This window comes from Hylobates moloch, unplaced genomic scaffold, assembly GCF_009828535.3.
Source record: "Hylobates moloch isolate HMO894 unplaced genomic scaffold, HMol_V3 SCAFFOLD_6, whole genome shotgun sequence".
Taxonomy (NCBI): domain Eukaryota; kingdom Metazoa; phylum Chordata; class Mammalia; order Primates; family Hylobatidae; genus Hylobates; species Hylobates moloch.
Window position 1 is genome coordinate 56724191 of NW_026652281.1, and position 6000 is coordinate 56730190.

Here is a 6000-nt window from a genome sequence, read left to right on the forward strand (position 1 = left end):
CATAGTTTTTTAAATGTCTGCCAAGGATCTACAGTGAGAAGAAAGTAAAGTTGTGCTGCTCAAGTATTTTTTTGAAAATCAAGTAAGGTACCCAAGTGCCTGGCACATGGCAGAAGCTCAATAAAAGTTAGCTGCCTTTCCAATAGTTCTGAATCACAACTGCCCCAATGGTGACCATCATGAATAATGACCCCTGTAGTTTCTATTGCCAGATAAAAATGTTTTTCAGGGGATGGGGAGGGGGGGAATCAACATTTGTAATGCTTCATGTCCTGACACTGTAGATGGTGGCAATAACCGCCCCCGCACCGCCCCCCCACTCCACCAGAAGAAACATTAAAGCTTGATCTCTATTATAATCAATTCTAATATCATGAATTACAAATTGCCAAAGGAAATGCTTGAGATATTAAAAAAAGACATGCCATCTACTTTCCATTTTGGATAGGCATCTGTAACATTTGCTTCAAAATAACATAGTTTTTTTTTTTTTTTTTTCAATTACAACTCTAGTGAATTTATGTGCTTCATTATAAAGTAATTCTGGAGGAGTTAAGGGATTAGAAAGTAGAGCCATTTACTCTCTTCAGAGGAAAACCACAATAACATACGAAGAAATAATGAAGGATACAAATAATCTTATATTTAATACACAGTCAATATTTTAGAGAAGATATGTTCCTATCCACCTACTCATCGTTCTCCTTGTATTTGACTATTTTTTACAAAAATCAACCTATTCTTGATTGTCTTAGTTTAAATAAATCATGACATGATCCTGAGAACTTGGCAAGAACATCAATGATTTTACATCTGGCATCACACACCAGCTGCATATTGAGGGAATGAAAAGCTTTTCTATTTCTTTACCTTGCTTCATTAGTGAGTATGTGGTGATGCATGCATTACCGCGTGTGTGCAGGCTCAGCTCCCCATATGGAGAGGCACTCGGCAATGTCACAAAACCCATGCATCATTTACTATGAAGCAAAACTTTCAAAAAATAATAAGAATGATATTTTTACTAAAATTTTTTTTCTAAAAATGGATGTATTGGCTTTTTTGTGAATAGAATTATATGCTTAGTGTATATAGGTGGAACCTGTTGCAAAAGTCTCTAATGGAGAAATAACTTTAGCTGTCACAGTTGAACATATGTACGGTATGGTACCCATCTTCAAGTCATCATACAGTAAAAAACAATAATTTCCATGCCAAATCTATGTCCAACACATTTTCTACTCAGTTCTTGACAACTATACTACTTACTGGGAAAATATCTGTGCTGTGAGCTTTATGGTTATCTAAAAAACTCTTTACAGTGTCCTCAGTCTCAGCATAGTTATTTGCCTTGTATTTGAATTTTGCAAATTTAGCAAACATCTCTTTGTACTAGTTATCTACGCTGTGTAACAAATTACCCCAAAATTTAGTGACTTAAAAATAACAATTTATTATCTTATGGTTTCTGGGAATCAGGAGTGGCTTAGCTGGGCAGTTATGGCTCTGGATTTCTCATGAGATTTCGCCAGGACCACAGTCATCTTAAGATTTTACTGTGGCTGCAAATCAGCTTCCGAGATGACTCACTCGTGTTATTAGTTTGCTGTTTATGGCTGTTTTTGCAAGAAGTCTCAGTACTTTTCATGTGGAACTCTCTAGACAGCTCCTTGAATATCCAGATGACATGGCTGCTGGATTCTCCCAGAGTGGCTGATCCAAGGGAGCAGAGTAGAAGAGGCACTGTGCTGCCTTTCATGACCTAGCCTTAGAAGACCCACGCCATCACTTGCATGGTCACGCAGACCAAACCTGGTACAGTGTGGAAGGGGACTACACAAGGAAAGTTGGAGATGAGGATCATTACAGCCATCTTGAAAGTTGAAAGTTGGAGATGAGGATCATTAGAGCCATCCTGAAGGCTGGCTACCACACTCTTAAATAAATTTTATTTTCAAATTTATAGGCTTCCATTGCATATACACTTTTATTTGGTTGAAATCTGACTTTGCATATGTTCACTTTTCTGTCTAGGCTGAGAATGAAAATAGTAGCATAGAAGTAAAAATAGAGGTTCTCAACTGTAATAATTTAATCAACCTAAAAATTATAAACATATCCATACTCAGCAAAAGAAAAATGTATCTGATCTAAAAGCAGCAGCTATTTGTAACCCACTGGACGCACTTACCCAATAATGAAAACTAAAATAATTTTAAGTAGTTGGTTAAAATTACAGATCAGGAAACTAATTATTTAGAGAGATTTTACTGTTTCATCTCATTCGATATTCTGAGGTAATATCAATCATTAATCTGGAACTATTTTTCAATAAGCAAATAAAAGCTTTTTATTAATGACACGTGAAGGGAAAAGAATGATCTTTATTGGATTTTAAAGAAATGAAAAGGAAATATTCATTCAGAATTTATCACTAAACTATTTGTAGAATCTCTAACTTGGTATTTATTCAACAAATATGTCTGAGCACCTGTTGCTTTGAGATACTCTAGCGAAATAAAACTAAGCCAAGGAATTTGCCTTCAAGGAACTTACACCTGGTTGGGTTGATAAGGCAGGTTAACACATACTTAAATACTAACCATTGTGCAATAAGTTTCATAAGAGAAGGGAAAAGTGTAATATGAATAGTGGAGAAAGAAAGCAATTTTAACTGACAAAACCCACAAAGCATTAGAGAATATTGGCATTTGAGCTGACTCTTTAAAGATGAATAGATTTTAACAGTGGGAGATGATAGAGTGGTTATTACAATAAAAGAAGCAGCAAAATCAAAGTGTAAATTCAGTAAAGCAAAAGGTTACCAACACATATCAAGCCCTCCTCAGTGTATGTACATCCTCCCACCACCTCCATATTTTCAGGTAAGAAGCCAGATAGATTCTGTCTCACTGAAGATTACATCTTTCTCCTCGTCCATCCTCCAGCCAGTCCAACATTGTCTTTACCTTCTGGCTTTTTGGTTTGCATTTTCTGAGGCTGGTTTTCTGCCATTCCATCAGTTCTATAATTTAAACAATCTGATTCCAGTAAGTTCCCTCTTTTTGTTGTTCCTGCTTCAATAAACCAGTGAAAGTCTCTTTATAGGATCTAAAATTTATTTTTTGTTTATTTTTAACAAATACCTAATAATTGTACATATTCATGAGGTACATAGTGATGTTTTGATACATACAATGCACAGTGATCAGAGAGTGGTAATTAGCATATCCATCATCTCACACATTTATCATTTCTTTGTTTTGGGAACACTCAATATTCTCTCTTCTAGCTATTTGAAAATATATATTATTGTTAACTACAGTCATCCTACAGTGCTATAGTTTAAACTATTCTGATACAGCTATTGTGTCAGATTGTATTTCTAATATGGCCACAAAAAGATCTCCCATTCAACATTTTCTATTTATAATATGACCCTTCCTCCATCCAGACATGGCATCTACATTCCCTTTTCTTGAAGTGGGCCTGTGGCTAAGCCAAAAGTAGCAGTATGTGACTTCAGAGGCTGGCTTCCTCCTAGGACCATTGCGATGTTCATTCTTGGAACCCAATAATCACGCCATGGGAAGGCAGAGACGCCACACAGAGACAGGGAGGCCATGAGTAGCAGGTGTTACCACAAATAGCTGGAGCTAAGGTCCCAGCCCCAGCCACCATCTGACTGCCACCACAAGACCAGTCTCAAATGAGAACTGCCTAACTGGGCCTAATCAATACCAGAACCATAAGACATAATCATGAGCTGACTGTTGTTTTAAGTCATAATACCTTTGAATTATTTATTTCATAACAGTAGATATTTAAGAAAGATTCTAGCATCTGGAAGTGGGCCACTGCCATGACAAAATCCTGAGACATGTAGTATTATCTTTAGGAACAGGTAGTGAGCAGAAAGTGGGAGAACATTGAAGAGATGTAGAAACTTAGCCTCCAGCAAAGTGTTAGTGGAAGCCCAGAAGGCTGAAGGAGGCTGTCAATCAGGGCTCAAGCAAAGTACAGGAAATGCAATTGGCAACACTGTCACCCCTAGTAATGTGAAAAATTGGAAATGTACTTAATGAATGTGAAGATCTAGTTAAGAAGATTTTAGGCAGAATATTGAAATTGCCACCTGGCTTCTCACTGCCTATGATAAAAGGCAGGAGGAAAAAGATGGGCTAAAGAATATACTGTTAAATACAGAAGATCCAAGGCTTGTTGGATTTGAAAATAAAACTATTTCTTGTTCTCAACCTCTTACAACAGCAAAGGATTCCAAAATTAAAAGTAGCTTCTGGGCATAGATGAAATACAGTGCACTGTCGGGAAAACGTGGTCTACAAATGAAACGTAGGGCATGACTGTAAAACTCTTCAAGATTTTAAAAAGATTTAAAGTGATGGCTCATCGAACCTTTCAGTCAGACCAAAAGCCTTTTAAGGATCTTAAGAGTGTGCTTTGCAGATCTTCTCAGTTAAATGATTGGGCTTTAAGAATCTCAAGGATGTTGTGTCCTGCAGTCTCGTATGAGCCTGAGGGAGAAAGGGGTTTATCTGGAATAATAGGAGGGTGTGCCTCAGGATTATAAAGTGATATATTTAAACACACAATGCTTTCAAAAGAAATATTCTGGAGGAATCACTGTCAGCTTGGACTGAAAAGGACAGATAAATACTAAATATTTAATAAAGATGACTTTAAACCTCTACCCTTCTACAGGCAGAAAGTAGACTAAGGAGACTACTAAATTGCAAACTTAGGTTTTCTTATTGAAAACAAAGGATGATTCTGAGGGCACCTAGAGCCCAGAGGGTAGAGCCAAGAGCCATGATGAACACCTCCCAGGCAGGTGGACTGAGCCCTCATCAAGGATATAGAAACATGCTAGCAATCAGTGGCTGCTCTGTGCCCTTGTCCTACCCTTTGGGAACTATTCTACCATTATATGTTGGGGATGTAGAAGAGAGACAGCCTGTTTCTTTAATTCACACGTCTTCAAACTGAAAGCAATGGTCCTCAAGGAGATGTACCCAAGGAACCACAATGAAGGAGCCTCACCTGCACCTGGGCCTGATTGCAATTCCTAGACCTCAAGCAAATGCCATAATGAAATGAGATTTGGCAGAAGATAAAAAGACAAACATATTTTGCCTAGAGGAGGGATGTAAATTATTATGGCCAAAGAGGGGACCGTGACAGATATTGCTTTCCGACATGACCACAAGATCTTCCAGTCCAGAATGGGTTGTGATCTTGACACTTCTCCCACAGACAGGCCATATGCCTCCTCCTTGAGCCTGGGCAGGCTTATGATTATAGCAGAAATGGAGTGATCTCACTTCACAGGATAGATTGTAAAAGGGAATACAGTTTCTACCTGGGCCTCATGGGACACTCCTTCTTGAAACCAGTCACATGTTATGAAGAAGAGGAAAGACCTCACTGAGACTATAGAAAGTGTTCTTGCCAATTGTCCCAGATGAGGTGTCAACCAAAAGCCAGTATCAACCTCCAGACATGGGGGGAAGTGAGCCTGGAGACGATTCACCCCAGCCACCATCTGGCCACCACCACATGGAGATCCCAAGTAAGAACCACCTAGTGGAGCCCAGTTTGTCCCCAGAGTCATGACTAGAAAAAAAAAAATTATTATTCTTGTTTTAAGCCACTAAGTTTGGAGGTAATTTGTTACACAGCAATAGATAACTGGAACAGTTTTCTACAAAAATAATTAATGGTTTTTAATCTTTAAAAATACCAAGAGAATTAAGTAAATATTGGAAACTAGGGGTTTTTTTTCCTATAGCAGCTTTTATAAAGTTTTGTCTTTCTTTCATATAAAAATTTCACTAAGGTGCTACCTTCTTCTTTTTAAACTGGGGGTATCTGCTTCAGAGGTTTTTTTAATATAAAAAATTTTTAAATCTTTTGTAGTAGATATTTGTTGCTTTTTGTCTACCACTCTATCCCCCAGTTCAGGTTGGTCAATAGGAAGTT